The following is an 18,102-nucleotide window of genomic DNA, read 5'->3' on the forward strand; positions in this document are numbered from 1 at the left end:
CCAAACAGATGTTTCAACTAAGAGAACTGATCCCCAGAAAGGCGAGGTCAGGGAGCAAAGTTATTTCTGATTTTTAATGGGACAAAACAGGAGAAATTCAAGTCTGACAGAAAGAAATGCATGTTTGTATGTAAGTGTGGAAACTCGAAAGAGGGATTAGTCACCGGGCATTTCAGAAATATATGTAATTCTCCAAGTCCATTTTAATGAAAAACTAAGCAATGTACCCAGAGCACATGTATTGAAAACAACTGGCAAGAGCCCGTCGTCAATGGTGATTATCTCAGGGGAGAGCAAATGTTCACAAGGCAACTTACATATTGCTGCAATTAAAAAAACTTATCAAATAAATACTCATTTTGAAAACAGGAAACCTAATTCAAAACTGCTCCAAAGTCTGGGCTGGAGTGTTCCCACCCCAGGACGCAGCCAGGCAGCAGATGCCTGAGGAATTAACATTCAGTCTCGAGGAGAAGCAGAAAAACCCAAGAGGGATGTGTAAACCCAGAAAAACACAAACTCCAGCTGGCCTGGAGGATCTCTCAGCCACATGGAAACTGGCTCAGCTGCGAACTTGTAGAACGTGTCTTCCAAACCCATTTTCCCTGAGCGTCCAGAGATTCAGAGAGGAGTCATTCATAGGTCTGAAGGAATTCAACAGGAAGTCTCATGAGGGCACAGGCCCCAAAGCTATGCCTGCTTGTGTCTTCCACCACTTGCAAGTTTACTGAACAGAAGATATAGTTAACTGTAGATAGAATTAATGAGTAGTTCATACCAGGGGCTTGGGGTATGGTTTGGGAACTGAAAGACAGAGGCTTTTATTTCAGCTCACTGCTGCTGTCTTTAGCACCAATTACTGGTTACACTCCCTCTCTTCAATTTCCTCTTCCCATGAGTAAGGGCAATATATCTCCTGAATCAAACAATATAATAATACAGGTAGCAAGCTGAACATCAATTATGGTAGAGTGGAGCCGGGCAGGAATGAATGATTACCAGCCCGGTGTGATGGAGCATGCCTTTGATCCCAGCACTCGGGAGACAGAGGCAGGCGGATCTCTGTAAGTTCAAGTCCAGCCTGTTCTACAAAGAGTGATGTAACAAGCTCTACAGCCAGGGCTGTTACACAAGGAAACCCTGTCTTATTAAAAAAAAAAATAAAAAACAGCAAAACAACAACAAATTAATGGTTATCACCATTGCTTTTATTTTATTCTAACTTTTAGAAACAGGATGTCACCGAGCTGGCCATGAAACTCCTCCATAAAACAGGTCCTGAACTTCTGATCCTCCCAACTTCACTTCCCAAATGCTGAGGTTACAGGCACAGATGTATGACAACATGCCCAGTTTTATAGGGAGCTAAGGTCTGAGCCCGGGGCTTCGTGAGCACTGGGCAGTATTCTTAGCAACTGAGCCACATCCCCAGTTTCTCACTATTGCTTTTAACAAGGTTTATGATGGAAGAACCCAGAAAAAATGAATGGATTTTTACCCGTTGCTCTCTCTCTAACTCTCCTCAGCTGTCAATACACTCCATATATCACTTAAGAGAGAAGATGAAAAGCAATTAGCTCATCCCTATGCTCTATTTCCTGGGTCATTTTTGCAGACTATATGATGGATGGCTGGTTGAGAGTTCAGCATGTCATGGTGTGCCCTGGGTTCCAGTGAAGAGAGGTAAATTTTCCCACAGAAAATGCCCTTGAGGTAAATACACTCTAAGCTTATTCAGAGAGGATGGGGAGCAGGGATCACTTATCCGGCATCAACATTAAGATGAATCAAAGAGAGTCATCCAAACCGAGCCTTTGAGGTAATCACATACTTAGAGGCTCTCAAGCATACATGCTCAGAAAATTGCCTTTCTGCACGTTATTTGGAGCTAGCCTCCATCAACACAGGACCTTAAATGCCTCAGCATTTAAAGGACCTTAAAAAAAATCAAACCGATTTCTCACTGCATATTCCCTTGAAAACAGGGACTATCGTCTTTAAAAGCTCCTCCTAGCTTCCTAAAGGCAATACACATTTATCCTGAATAAGTGGGTGAGTGAATTAATGAATTAACAAACTAACGGATAAACCTCCTACCTAGGATAAGAACCTAGCAGGTAGCCATTCAACAAGAGGAACTTCCAGAGATTGGGAGCTCCTGAAGCTCCCCACTCCAGTTCTGACCACACGTCCTCTGTAGGTAAAGTTCTCACCCTGAATTAAAAATGACCTCTCTGCCTCCAGCACCCACTGGCTTCACTCTGTCCATACAATCTGAATTTAAGCCGGGCTGTGGTGAGGCAGCCTTTAATCCCAGCCCTCAAGAGGCAAAGGCAGAGGCAGGCAGATGTCTGCGAATTCAAGGTCAGCCTGGTCTACATGGTGAGTTCCAGGATATGCAGTGCTGTTAACACAGAGAAACTTTGTCTCAAAAAACCAGGAGAAGAAGAAGGAGGATGAGAAGAAGGAAGAAGGGGAAGAAAGAAAGAAAGAAAGAAAGAAAGGAAAGAAGGAAGGAAGGAAGGAAGGAAGGAAGGAAGGAAGGAAGGAAGGAAGGAAAAGAAGGAAAGAGAGAAAAAAAGTGGCCCCGAATTTATATGCCGTTGCATGATCAAGGCAACTATGGCAGCTTGGATATGGCTGAGAAGAGCCATAGGGTAAGCTAATTCTAGGGCAGGAGCAAGACAGCAGAGAAGCAAGAGATTCTGGGCTAGTTCTAGCCCAATAACCATTTCCCTGTATGGTCTACGGGTGTGGGCCAGGCAAGTCCTTCCTTCTAGAAGCAAAGGGGTCATGTTTCATCAGCGTCTGTACAATTTTACCACTGGGGACAAAACACTGCTTTCAAAGGCTCTCCCACATAACCTCAAGAGAAGGCTGAATATGCCCATGTACCCAGACAGGAAGATTCTGGCACTGCGCTCAGGGTAAAAATTGCTGTCATCTTCCCGGAGATGAGACCACATACACAGATGCTGAGTGGCCAGATGTCCCTTCTCTAACTCCATCTTTCTCTCATTTCTCTGATAGGGGCTGGCTCAGCATGGTGGCAGGAAGTTGTCTCTTACTACTGGCATGTGTGAGGGCTTTCAGGAAATGTTTGTGAGTAGAGGTCCAGGAAGAGGGGAAGCCTATCCAAGATTCCCACCCTCCCTCTCCCCCACTGGCTCTGTTAGATAAACCATCTCTGCTGTACTCTCCAGTCACCAGCCCTGTCCATTCTGCCTTAAGGAGACCACGGGCAGGCAGAGCGTAGTAGAAAGGGCTCTACTGTCTCACAGTCATTACTGTGAAAATAGCAGCTGGTGATGCAGCCCTAAATAAGAGCAAAACCCTAGTTACTCAGCCTCCAAAGGCCCTAAACAAAACCTCCATCTTGGGGCTAGAAAGATGGCTCAGTATTTCAAGTCACTTGCTGCTCTTATAGAAGACCTAAGTTAGGTTCCTAGCACCCACATGGTGGCTCACAACTGTCTTTACTCTGTTCCAGGGGGATCAGACACGCTGCTCTGGCCTCTATAGGCACCAGCCATGCAGATTGTGAATATATATTACATGCAGGCAAATACTTGTAGGCATAAAGAAAAATAAATAAATCTTAAAAACAACAACAACAAAAACGAACCTTCTGAAGCCAACCTTAGAAACAATAACAATAATTGTATTCCCCTCACCACTCCCAGGTGCCCTCCTGGGAAGAACACAATCTTTCAATGTGACCCGAAATCGATAAAGCAGCCAAGCCCCAAATCCTGAAGCTTGCAAACAGCTACAGAAGTTTTAAATGGTTCTCTTAGCTAAACACCCCTCTCTGGAGGGTACAGCTGAGGCTGAGCTAAATCTGCACAGCATCCTCCTGGTGCTCAGCTAGGCTTCCTCCAGCATCAGATAAGCAAACTGGTGCAAAGGGGTAACAACTTCCAAGCTACCTTAAAAAAACAGCCTCTTCCCACGTGCTCAGAGCGAACAAATGTGTCTCTGCTCCTTCCCAGGCTATTTTTACTGCTGCCCTTCCCCCTGGTGTATCTAGTCCGTTCTGACAGTATCCAAGTGCCTGTACACATGGAGCCACAGACTTGCTTCTCCCTATCACTTGGTATAGGGGGAGGGGGGAGGAGGCCCTCATCCTGCTCAAGTTTGTCATGTGGCTGCCTTTCATTTTTCCCCTCACACTCTTCAGGTCATGGACTCTGGCCCAGTCTCTCTATCTCTATAACACCAGGCAAGACTGTGGATGAAAAAAAAAAAAAAAAAAAAAGAAACAAATCCCCAGAACCCACCCGGCCCCATTGAGAATTATGTTCCCTAAGCAAACGACCAGTAAGAAATACGCATCTTTAATAGTTTTTCCAGGTGATGCTTTTATTTTTTTCAGGCTCTGGGAACTATCCCACTCTGTCAGGTTCAGTTTATCTTTTTAACCTTCTGACTTCCCTTCCCAGCCCTCTACTCACTACACTAGAAACTCTAAAAGCAACCTAAAAGTAAATAGGTATTGCTTTATGTGTAGGTTAAAAAAAGAAAAAAATCTAAGGATGGTACTAGCCCATCAGAAAGGAAACTGGGAGTGTCTCTGCATTTGACCCAGATGCACTAGGACGTTGTCACTAGGACAGTGTCTAGCTGTATTCATAGCTAGAGTCTGAAGGCCATCGTGTACACACCCCTTGTCTACACCCAGAAGGCTTTGGATAGAGTGCCAGCTGCGCTGGACTGTCCTTCCAGCTCGTGAAACAGGGCAAGGATGACTGAGGTTCCTTTTAACGTAACACAAGGACTGTGGGGGAGGGGAGAGAATCTGTCCGGACTCAGACTCTCTTAACTCCACCAAAGCATCCTAGCTTTGAGTGCACTATTCACGGCGAGTTAGGGTCACTCTCACACAGCTCTGTAAGATCAGAGCTTCACATGTAAAGGCTTTAGTAAAACACTGTAGAATTGCAAATAGCTCTGTTTGGTAGAAAAAAAAAATAACCTCAGTATTCCATTAAATGTAAAAGGTGAGGCCTAGGACTCCCTGGTGCTGGAAGCATTGTTGCAAAAGCAGAATGTGTTGTCATGAGATGGCCTATGCTAGTTCATAGAGTGGACAAAATAAACATTCATATGTATTATTTTCTTTTATTTTGGTTCTCCAAAAGGGTACCTGCTTTTGTTCTCCAAAAGCAAGTTACTGTTTCATTGTCCTTCAGGGTTAACCAGTTTGTATCTTACCAACTGGAGCTCCACAGTCTTTTCTCACTGCACTAAATCTCTCTAATCCAGAATTGTTTAGGTCTGAAGCAGATATATCAATTGCAATGCTGGGCAAGTACTCTAGCATCAAGTTACAGCCACAGCCCCCCATTCCCCAAGTTTCCACTAAGTGGAAATGTTGATGCCTAGGACTCCCTGGCACAGGAAATATTGCTGAAAAGCAGAAAGAGTTATTCTAATGAAATAGCCTGTCCTAGCTCACATTTTAGCCAGAATAAAAACATTCATCTGTATCCTTTTTTTTCTCTTTTCTTTTGGTTCTCCAAAAGGGTAAAAGTAAGGAGGGAAAGCCGTTTCAGAACCAAGTTTTCCAAACCAGCACTCTGCGTGGTCTAGTCTGACTCTAAGAGAATGGAAACAGATTTGCAAAAGGCTCAGCCCCACTGCCAAATAAGGTACTGATAAGTCCAGGGGCGCACAAGCATTGGCATTCCTTTCTGAGGAAGCAGAAGGGCCCTGGAAGGCTGATGGCTGTTGCTCCTATGGTAAAGAGCTCAACCCTCCTCCTACCCAAGGACTCCCTTGAGCAAAGCCCCTGTTGGAAAGGAGACCAAGTTCTAAAGCAACCCTAAGAAGCAAGATGGTGCCACCCACCAAAAAGCCAAAATTATGGGTATGTTGTTTTTAGCTTCCTATTAAGGACATCTCTAAACAAGGCCTTAAAACAACACTCCTCTTCACCAGCAGCTTCCCACTGTGTCTTCTGGTTTCCTCTGAATAACTCCTGTGTGTTGTTTTTATGTCATGCTCAAAGGATGTCTGGATAAGCACTGTTTATCCTTTAGCCAGCAGGATCTTTATTAAATCCTCTCCGTACCTCTCTCTTGTCTGTGGCTATGAGGATGAATATCCGTCTATACAAATAGGGCCAACGCCTTAGAATCAGACAAGCTTTGCTGGTAAGAGACCTGAGGGGCCCCGGAAATGGTTAACTGATAAGAGTTTGTGGGTTTGTTTAATGATGTCCTACATAGCCCATCCTGGACATTTTACTGGCTGGCATTGGTTAAGAATGTTTGAAGGGGGGGAATTAAATTTTCTCAGAAAAACAAGAAACATTCCCTGATAGCAACCTGCATGGTAACCAGTATTTGGTAAATAGTCACAGGAGTTGTCCATCAGATTAGCTGAAACCACGGTGGGGAGGGGCTGGAGAGGAGTACCAGGGTGTGGGGGAAGTTCAAGGTTGCCAATGGCGGAGGGAAGACTAGACTGTCGCACTATGAAGAGAGGCTTTAAGAATGAGCCCCAGGGGAATGAAGGAAAGCAGTCTCCAGGACACCGCCAGACCTTTGAAGAAGTTTGGAAGAGGGGACCAGGTGTATCTGACCCCCTGCCAAAAGACAAAGTAGGTCTCTGAAGACCACAAACTTCTCTTGCCTCAAAGGTGGGTGCCTCTGGTTAAATACGCAGGAACTATTCTATGCCTTCCCCACGTGACTCAGTGTCTCGGAACACAAGCGAGTAGCATCAAAACTTGAAAGGCCCTCATGGACCACAGTAGACTACTGTCCCAACTTGCCCAGCAGCTGGACCAAGTTCTAGAGATGACAGTGGCATAATTTGCATTTAGGGAACTCCTCCTATCTCTCTGGACTGCTGACTCCCCAGCAGTCAAGGCGATTGGCTCTCACTTAGCCAGGACTGACAGGTCTCACCTCTGAATGTCATGGTAATGACACCTCCATGCACATCAGAGGCCCCACCCAGCAGCAGCTCCCCGAGGGCCCATCATCCCTGGATCTCGTCCAAACTGAGTGTGTGCCGTCCACACCCTTTCCACAAACTTTTGCACGGTAAAGGATTAGGATGTGTGTCAAGGCGTCTACCATAATGAAACAATCATGACCCCCTAGCCTCTCTGCTCAAGTCTTTCCATTTTATGGATAAAGGCTCTGAAAAGGGTAAAAGCAACATATCAGCATCGCAGTCCTCGTTTGTTTCCAAACCCAGCAGTCTCCGTACACAAGAGGATGTGCACTACTGGTGACAGCTAAGTCGGGAGTTGGGCAGAGAAAGGCTGTTCACCCAACCTCATGCCTATTGTGCATTAGAGGCCACGTAAGGGGGTGTAGAAAGGCCGTGTTCCTCACATCCTGATTTCATCAGATGCTTAGTTTTAAGTGCTTGGCTGTACTCCAGGACCTCTATCCACAACCCCACTCATACCACAAATATTGACTAAGGCCAGCCATGTGCCGGGCACTGTGCTAGGGGATTATTGAGACTTAGCCCTCAAAGGCAGCTACCTTTTCTACCCTGTGGGGACCTGCCTCTCTCCCAGGATGAAGATCAGAGCAGGTGACCCACGAAAGCATCCCGAAACAGTTGAATTAAGAACCTTAGCAACCGGTGAGGAGCTGACAGGCCACGTGAAGGCAGGTTTTACCAGCAAGTCCCCATTTCACAACCCACCTTCCTTCCTTCTTAGAATTGGCATGATAACCAATTTCTAGTTTCCTCTAAAAAGCTGTTTATAAAATTATGAGGGAAGAATGCATATATGCAGATGTGTATTCCTGTGTATAAGTGAGGGCAGGGGTTGAGTGGGTTCTGGCCTAGACACAGTGATCTGAGAGTTCCTTGCTCCACTGTTCCCAACTGCATTGCTCTGCCACATACCTAAGAATCTAGTGTAAGCCCTGAATCTAGGATTTGGTAAAGTCAAACAATAAAGAGCTTCCAGAAACAGGGGCCCTGTTAGCCCTCCCAAGCTTAGCTCACTCTTTCCTGCATGATTCAGTGTCTCTCCAAAGGAGTTCTTTTTCCCAGAATTCCCTTCTCCAGAAAGAAGGTTTTGAAAAAAGAAGCCATGCTTGATATAATGTAGCCATTATAGCTACTTGGCCCATCTGGACTTCTCTCAAGGAAGGCTGATGCAAGAGGAGAATAAGAGGCCCCTGCCAGTTTTCTGCAGACATACTACCTAAGGGGTAGAGACTTAATCCATGGGGACACACGGAAGCCATGAAAGGGACTGGAAAAAAGCCTGAAGCTCTTAAATGATAAAGACCCAAAAAGACCCAGCTTCCACCCAGCTTTGTCAAGAAGCTGAGGAGTGTCTAGCTAAGCTCCACTCAACGGTTTTTTATTATTTTTGTTACAACTGTTTGCAACAAAAGCCAATATGAGACACCCCCCTCTTCCAAGAAAGGTCCCTAAGTGCAGTCTCTACTGCTAGATAGGCAGAGCACTCGCCTGCTCCTGAGAAATGAAGTACTTAGAATTTTAGAAGAGGAAGGGCTGGGGAAATGGCACAGTAGATAACTGGCTTGCTGTGTAAGCATGGGGGCCTGAGTTCAGATCTCCAACATTCACTGAGAGACAGGGAGACAGAAGGATGTCTGGGGGCTTGCTGGCCAGACAGTCTAGACAACTGGTGAGCTCCCAACTTGGTGAGAACCTGTCTTTAGAAGCAAGGTAGGTGGCAATGTGCAACAGAGAAAGACAACTGATACCAACCGCTGGCCTCTACAAGTACACAGGCACATGCAATTCCATCCTTCCCCCATGAAGACACAGACATAGACCACACAGACACACAGACACACACACACACACACACACACACACACATTCAGATAAAGCAGGGACAGCTGGGAGAGGTAAGTGCTGGTTACAGAGACACAGGATGAGTTTTCACAACAATTTCCTCAGCAGATCTCACTATGATAGCGCAGAGGTGGTGGCCATCAGGATGAAGGCAACAATCCCCTTCATCTAGTGAGAAAACCAAGATCTGAATAAGGACTTGGCCTACTCAGGGTCCCACCAAAATCTAAGGACAAACCCAGGAACTTGGCACCATTGTCCTACTCACTACTCAAGTAGAAAAATCACAAGATGGTCCTTGCATCCATCTACCCTCTCAGCTCATATCTGCCCTATCACCCAATCTCCGTGACTCCATCTTACAAATCTCTCAGCAATCCATCCTCCTCTCTCCATGTAGGCCACCTTGTTCCCATATCAGACCTAAAATGTACTTGGAGTGTAATTGGAGTTGTCCTATCTGCCTCTCCTATCACTTCCCACTGCTTTCAAGATATAGGTCTGTAAGGCCCTTCAGGGACTCATGCCTAGGTCTTTCCCCAACCCCCACTCTTGGGCCTGTCTTTATTTCCTTCCTCCTGCTCTTTCCTAACCACAGAAAATATCTTTACATCTTCTACCTAGTTTTTGGGGCCTTTGTTTCTCTTATAAGGACTACACTACACACATTTAACTAGCATTGAGCAAACTACCCACATCCGTACCATACCCTTGCATATGTATGTATGTATGTATGCGCACTAAATAGAAAGAATGCAAAGCTTACTATCTTAAAAACAAAATAACTCCTCAATAACATGTAAATTCTCACAGTACCAGTCTAGTGGCCCCAATGCTGGTTTAACCTCTCATAGATTTTTTTAACCCCCCAGAACAGTCATGATACATTGCCCAAGCAGAAAGTCTAAAAGGAAGAAAACATCTGTCCAAGGTGCAGAGCTGAAAAGTTTAGTCATGGTCTTGGAGTTGGGAGAAAAGAAAGAAGCAGATTGTGGGACTTTCTGTGTTCTGCCCTAATGTATATCCATACATTCATATGCACTCCACCCACCCAAGCTGAGAGGGTGCCATCTTAGCATTGTACTCAAACCTTTGTTATTCCTGGACTCCTCATCTCTAGCCCCATGGTTCAGTTTACATTCCAAAGATGGGAGGTGGGGAGAACACTTCCTTTTCAAAGTACACAGAGCAGAGTCTAGCTGTCAAATACTCAAGATCTTTCTGAATGTTCTACCTGCCTACCTGGCCATATGTTTTGCCTGAGGCACGAGAACCCAACTCAAAGGCAAAAGCAGAAGAATGAAATATTGAGCTGTCTATCATTTGAATCATCTGGAAGCCCAGATGTGGAAGGAGAAACCAACTTTCCCTTCCCCAATCTTAACATATCATTAATGATCTCAAATAATACAGCTACTTAGGGATGCTGGACCCCAACACATGAAGAAGATTTGCATTCTCCTTGATCCAGACCAAATATTTATAGAGTATCTTCTCAGCCTAAATTTTTCTCCCACTCTCCCATCCATCCCTACTCCCTGTGTCATCCAAAGCACCCCCTCATCCTCAGAGACTGAGATCCAAGTAATCTCTCAGGGAATCTTTCTAGGACCCCATTAGACAGAGATGCCTTCTCTCCTCTTGCTTCTTCAGCACTTTACTCAACTCTATTTTGTTATTTTCTCTCCTACAGAGGGCAAAAATACCTGTTCCAATCCCTACATAGCTCCTAGTACAGGGCTGTATATAGAGATGCCCAATCAAGGGTCTCTGAAATCAAGGTCCTCAAAGAGCAGAAAGTTAGCTCAGGCTCAAAAGGGAAGTCTATCCACCAGTAAATAAATGAGCCACTATAAGGTGGAATATCCATAGGATAGAACACTGTACAGAAACTTTTAAAATACTAAACAAAATATACCACGCCATGGATAAACCTCAAAAACATTAATCTTAGTGAAACACCCAATTAGGAAACAGCACAGAGGGCAGATGTGATGGTACAGCCTATAGTTCTGGCACTTGTGAGTGGAGACAAGGAGGATCTGGAGCTCACAGCTGGCTTTGGCTACATAGTGAGTACAGCCTGAGCTGCATGAGAAACTGTGTCAAAAGGTGAGGGAATAGACAGAAGGATAAGGGAAAAGGAAGGAGGCAGAACATGAAGGAGGAACAGAGGAAAGAGAGAGGAAGAGAAGGACATATTACCTAATAATCTTATATAAATCTCCCAGATTAGGCAAATCTAGAAACAGCACGTTGAGGTCTATGACTTACATATTGATGAGGGGAAGAAAGGGGAAGGGCTGTCTCAGCAAAGCATCCCAAATTAAATAGCTCAAAACCTATATAACCATAATCTGCTGTGAACAGGGCCATGTTCCCTCTGATGGCGGCAGACATAAGGGAGGGAGCCATTCCCAGCCTGTTTCCTGGCTTCTGATTTCTTGGCTTATGTCACTGGAACTAAGTTCTTTGCATGACTGTATCCTGACTCCGTTTCTATAAGAAATCCAGCCGCACGGCATTAAAGAGTCCACCTTATTCATCTTAGCAAAATACATCTGTGACTCAATTTCCAAATAAGATTATTCTGAGTAGCTAAGTAACTGAGTAACTGTGTAGTCAGATGACAACAAAATTCAATCTGTAACACTGTTAATGGGTTCTTCCTGAAATGATGGAAATGACTCAAGGTTAGATTATATTGGTAGTTGCCCAACACCGAACTAGTTGCTTTCAATAGGTAAACAGATATATGCAGTAGGTATCAATGAAGCTATCTGAAATAAAGTAGGGGTGCTTGGGCTTTAAAGGACACCATGGGTGGGGGTGTATGAAAAAGGGATGTAAACGTATAGAGAGAGGCAAAGGCAATTTGCCCTCATACAGACACAGGTTACTTGAAAGCTCCCGGGGCTTGGTTCTTATCTGTTAGGGAAGTGCCTTCCAAAGAGTTCAAGAGCACTCAGTTCAGCGCTGTTCATGAAATCTTAAAGAGAAAAGGTCAGCACAACCTGAATGGCCCCTGCTAAGAGGAGATGAAGTTAACCAAGCATCTTAATTATCACTGACTCGTGATGATTATTCTTTATGGTCGACTTGACAGGATTTGGACTCATAGAAGAGATAAACCTCCCTTGTATATCTAGAAGTTTCTAGGAAGTTCCAAGGAACTAAGGATGCATGGGCTGGGGTCCTGGACTGAATAAAAAGGAAAAAGAAAAAGTAGAAGGAGGGGAAGAAATGAAGCTAACCATCAGCATTCATTTTTCTCTGCTTCCTGACTGCATCCAAATGTGACCACCACATGCTCACCTCAGGACGTCCCACCATGATAACACAGAGGCAAAAGAAACCCTTCCCCCATCATGTTGCTTCTAACCAGGTATTTCATCACAGCAAAGAGAAAAGCAATTAAAGACAGCAAGTATTCTGAAAGGCTCTGCCCTGCAGGGCATCAAAGCAGATGCTGAGACTTATGGCCAACCTTTGGGCAGAATACAGGGACTCTTATGGAAGAAGTGGGAAATAGTAAGACATGGAGAAGGCAGGAGCTCCACAAGGAGAGCAACAGAACCAAAAAATCTGGGCACAGGGGTCTTTTATGAGACTGATACTCCAACCAAGGACCATGCATGGAGATAACCTAGAACCCCTGCACAGATGTAGCCCATGGCAGTTCAGTGTCCAAGTGGGTTCCATAGTAATGGGAACAGGGACTGTCTCTGACATGAACTGATTGGCTTGGTCTTTGACTCCCTCCCCCGAGAGGGGGGAGCAGCCTTACCAGGACACAGAGGAAGAAAATGCATCCACTCTTGATGAGACCTGATAGACTAGGATCAGAAGGAAAGGGAGGAAGACTTCCCCTATCAGTGGACTGGGGGAGGGGCATGGGTGGAGAAGGGGGAGGAAGAGTGGGACTGGGAGGAGAGGAGGGAGGGAGCTACAAGGGGGGATACAAAGTAAATAAATTGTAATTAATAAAAATAAAAATTAAAAAAAGACAGCAAGTATTTAAGAATCTATTGTGTCATCTTGTGAACCTGATCATTTCTCAGTTTAAGAAATGTTAAGAGGTGATTTGGGGAGAAGGTGAGAATGATGGCCCAGTGGTTAATAGCACCGACTGCTCTCCCAGAGGTCCTATGTTCAATTTCCAGCACCCACACAGTGGCTCACAACCATCTATAATGCTTGTCCCAAGGAACCTAACGACCCCTTCTGGCCTCCATCGGTTGCATACTTGTGATACACAGACATGCATTCAGGTAAACACTCATACACATAAAATAAAAATAAACAACTAAACTCTCAAAAACTTAATTTTACAAGACAACTGTGATGTATGTGGTCAATATAATATCACATAAACATTTTAAAGGATCATACGTGCATGTGGAAATGTATACAGCCAAACACAAGCAAAACGGTACAGCCTTCAGGGAGGTACCTGAAGAGGTAGGATTTATTAAAAAAATTTCAAGGCATTTGAAATATAACCACCACGTGATCTTATAACTCTGCTGATAGATTTCAATCCTGTAGAAACGTCTGCCAAACACTGGGAGACTCTTAACCTATTTACTGCACAGTGTCATTTGTAGTGACAATAAATCCGAAACCTGACTCCCCTTAATGGGAAAACAGTAACCTTTGATGCATCATCATCACTGTGGACTCCTATGTCTCTATTAAAAAGAATAAAATAGGGCTGCGAAGATAGTAGTGGGTTCCAGCACTTAGTCCGCAAGCATGAGAATCTGAGTTCAAATTCCCAGCACCCATGCGAAAAGCCAGGCATAGACATGCATGCCTGCAGGAGGACCCCGAGAGTTCACTGGCCAGCCAGCCTAGCATGAACAGCAAGCTTCCAGTTTAGCAAAAAGACCCTAGAGTGTGTAAGACATAGAAAATGACACTCAACATACTGCTTGTGTACATAGGTTCATCTCCCATATACTCATATGTACATACTACACACATGACACACACCGATACATCCAACATACACAGCCATGTGCGCACACACATGCACACACCACCACAAACTGGCTAATGTGGAAAAATACTAATGACAAATGTCTTAGTCTGCTATATAATGCCGTGATAAAGGAACCTGGGAAGGAAAGGGTTTATTTCAGCTTACATTTGATGGGAAGAAAAGGCATGAACTTCAATTCAAGCAGGAACCTAAGGCAAGAACTGAAGCAGAGACCGTGGAGGGATGCTGCTTACTGTCTTGCTTTCTGGGACAACCCAGGGCCACCTCCCTTGGGGTGACACTGCCCATTGTGGGCTGGGTCTTCTCACGTCAATTATTAATCAATAAAATGCTCCACAGGCCAATCTGACAAAGATGATTAAAGTATAAAATTATATAGTAAGCATGATCTCATTTAAAAAAAAAAAACAACCTAACTTTAATATTTATATAGTTTTGGCCCCAAAGTAATAGTAAGTGTTTTGATAATGCCCATGTGATATTTCCAAATGAAGTAAAGTAGGTCATAAAATCAAGGGCCTAGTGAGACTCCATTTGGGTAAATACACAGAGTCAAACAAATCTATGTAAACCACGAAGCTCATGGCAAAAGTGCTCATTCCCTGGGCAGTTGTTGTTATCTTAAGGTGATTAAGGGATCCTCACAGTCCATAACAGTTCCCAATTTCTTCCAAGTCCCCAGTTTCCCTTAGCTCTGCAAGGGTCCATCTGAGGCCACCGGGGCAGCTGACAGCTTCCTCCCATTCATTTTCCCCTGGCTCCCAATGAAGGGCAGCCTGAAGAAATAAGCTGGAGACAAAAGACAAGGTGCACATCCTTCCTGGCTGTGCTGGCGGCCTGGCTGCAGGCCCAGGGAAGAGAGATGGCTGGAACCAGTAAGCCGATCCCAACTGCCTTATCAGGAAGGTTCAGGCTTCACCATGAGAGTCTTGGGGACTGACTCCACAGGCCCAGAAAGAGGTACAGTTGGGCCCATCCAGGAGATGGCTGTTATGATGCATATTTGAGATAGAGTTAGGTCAAACTGGGCATGGCTGGAGAGCAGAAGTGACTTTCCTCCCTGGAGCAGTGGGTTTTAAGGTCAACTTTTCTTATTACCTTTGGGAATCAACTCTGGGGAATTCCCTCTTACATCACTCTTCACTGTTTTTCTGACCTTGCAAAAAACAAATAATAGTGGCTATTTATTGCACTCTCACAGCACGCCAGGCCCTGAAAGTTCCTTAAGGTCATCGTGTTACTGAATTCTATGCACAGCTACTGCGATTAGCTCTATGGTATGGATAAGGAAACTGAGACTTGCAAAGGTTAGGGGACTTGGCAAAGCTTAGATCTTGTCTTGTTTTCTCTTCCTGTTGCTGTAATAAAAACAATAAAAATAAAAATAAATAAAAACCCTTTGAAAAGCAACTTAAGGAAGAAAAGGTTTTATTTTAGCTCACAAGGCCAGGTATATCCATCATGGCAGAAAATCAAGGCACAGGAAGCTCGAAGCCACTAGTCAGATTACACTCAAGAAATAAGCTGGAGTCCATAGAAACTGTCTCCATCATGAGAACTCCAAGAGCTGAGCATGCCACTGCTCAGCTCTTCCTCTGCTAACATAGCTCATAGGGAATGGTGCCACCCATAGTGGGTGGATCTTTCCACCCCATTACAATCAAGATAATCCCCCACAGATGTGGTCAGAGTCCTGCCTTTTAGGTGATTCTCGACTCTGTCAAGCTGACAGCACTAACCTTCGCACCATCTACGGAAAACAGAAGAAAGCAAATTTTGGTCCATGCCAGTCTGGATTACCCTATTACATTACACTGGCCTTCTAATTCCAATCAGAATTAGGAAGATTAGAAGAGAGGAGGTGTAGTGTTTTGAATGTGAATGGCCTCCCCAGGCTCATATATTTGAATGTTTGGTCCCCAGTTAGCAGAACTATTGGCGAGGATTTGGGAGGTGTGGCCTTGCTGGAGGAAGCATGTCACTGGAGTGGGCTTTGAGGTTTCAGAAGCCCACACGAGGCCCTGTGTTGATACAGCTTGCTCTCTCTGCCTGCTGCCTCGGTTCAGATGGGAGCTCTCAGCTACTGCTCCAGCGCCATTTCCTGCCCACCTGCCAACTCGAATCCCCAATGTGAGGACAATGGAGAAACCCTGATGACGCTGTAAGCAATTAAATGCTTCCTTTCATAAGTTTCCCTGGCCCTGGTGTTTCATCACAGTGATGCAACAGTAACTAAGACAGAAGGAAAGGCGAAGGATATGGTGAAAGTGCTGTGCTGATGTTAGCTGGGGAAGGCAAAGTGATTCCTTGATTAAGAGGCCTGGGGGTTGGGATAGGGTAGTAGTTTAGTGGGTAAACTGTTTGCTGGGCAAGCACGAAGACCGGTCCCCAGAAACCATGCTTTTAGCAGCTACACATGGGGGCACATGTTTGCTGTCCCAGTTGGCAAGTAGAGACAGGTGGATCCCTGGGGCTCTCTGGCTAACCTGACCTACTTGGTGAGCTCCAGAACACAGACCTTTCCTCAAACGGCTGGCCTGTGGCTTCTCCATGCACCGTATGAATGTGTACAAATACGTTATCAGTACACACACACACTCATAGAGAGAGAGACAGACAGACAGAAACAGGCAGGCAGGCAAGCAGACAGACAGATTAAACTGGCTGGCTGACTGACTGACTTAGACCGACTTGGGTCAAACAGACCACCAGGGGAAATAATATTTCAGGGACCCGTTTTGCAAACGGACTAACATAATCTCCAGTGACTGTGATGATGACACCAACCAGCTACGTAAAGGCTGCAGGCCAGGCCTGTTATGCAGGCACCTGGGGCATTGTAGTGAACCGCATCACTGCTGTTGCCATTACGACCGTCTGGCCATCATTCCCAGTAATCCTCGGCCCTATGCTCCCTAGCAGAGTGGACCTCGGAGAGGTGGTTACGGAACTCAGGTAAGACGGACAAGGAACAACCACACGGGTTTCTCAATGTGTTTTGTTCTTGCCATTTTCTTCACCGGTAATGCCTTGCATCATCAAGGTTCTCAGAAAGTATGTTCTAGAAGGAAGTGGTAGGTTCAGGCCTAGAAGCCCAGCTGCCTGAGAAGCTGGTATGGGAGCATCAACTGATCAAAGACAGTCTGGACAGCTTGGCAGAGAACCCTGCCTGAAAATAAAAAGGTAAAATGAAGTCTGAAGACACAATTCAGTGGCTGAATGCTGGGCTGGCAGGTGAGGCTCTCAGTTAAATTCCCAGTAACACACAAACACACATACACAGAGACAAAGACAGAGACAGAGGGAGAGTGAATAAAAACAAATCTTTATATTTGTAAATAACGCAGGAGACTGGAGAGATGTCTCCATCAGTAAAGAGCACTGGCTGCTCTTCCTGAGGATCCAGGCTCCCTTTCCAGGGCCCACATGGTGGTTCAACACTGTAATTCCATTGCCAAGGGATCTGACACTCTCTTCCAGCTTCCATGCCCACAAGGTGTTCAGGTGGTTCACAGACATGCATGCAGGCAAAACACCCACACACATAAACCGCATTAACAAAATGACTTAAAAATGAAGTTAACACATATTGAAAACCTACGTGACATACACCAGATATTGGACTAAAAATAAAAATCAGTATAAAATCAGTATTACCGTGCCAAAACCAAGGCTTCACAGGAGAACCTGCCTCTTTCAGCACTATTGCCTGCTGCTGTTCCTTGCCTTATGCATCACTCCATGCTCTGTCTATGTGATGATGCCACCACCACCTCCTGTCTGGGATCAAATCTCCCTCTGCCTATTTCTTAAAAGCAGAGCCTCTGGGGCTCAGTATCAACACATCCTGGTCACTTCCATTTTGAAGGCTTCCCGACAGTCTGGGTGATTGTGCAGCCACATGCTTTCAGTAGACCATTCCTAACTATTAATACAGAGACCAGCTTTGGACAATGAAAAGACATTGTTTCCAGAAATTTGGAAAAGACGCTGCCTTAGTCCGCTCAGGCTGCTGCAACAAAATACCACAAGCAGAATGGCTTATAAACAACAGGAATTAATGTCTCACAATTCTAGGATAGCTGGCATTGGCCAAGAGCTATGAAACTGTGTTTCACAGAACCTGATTCTGGCTGCATCTTCATGTAGCAAGAGTGTTCTAGCTTCCTGGGGACTCTTAGAAGGCATGCCTCAAGTCATGAAGGCATGACACAATCACCTCACAAAACCATGCCTAACATGCCATTTAAGGGGTTATGATTTCAATACATGGACTTGAAAGAGACATA

General features: G+C 45.0%; 1 protein-coding gene across 1 annotated transcript in view; it reads right to left on the reverse strand.

Moving 5' to 3' along the window:
- Positions 1 to 18,102, reverse strand: part of Adam19 (ADAM metallopeptidase domain 19) — an 87,516-nt gene that overhangs the window by 53,083 nt on the left and 16,331 nt on the right. The gene's annotated exons all lie outside the window — the stretch shown is intronic.

This window comes from Meriones unguiculatus, chromosome 11 (assembly GCF_030254825.1).
Source record: "Meriones unguiculatus strain TT.TT164.6M chromosome 11, Bangor_MerUng_6.1, whole genome shotgun sequence".
Taxonomy (NCBI): domain Eukaryota; kingdom Metazoa; phylum Chordata; class Mammalia; order Rodentia; family Muridae; genus Meriones; species Meriones unguiculatus.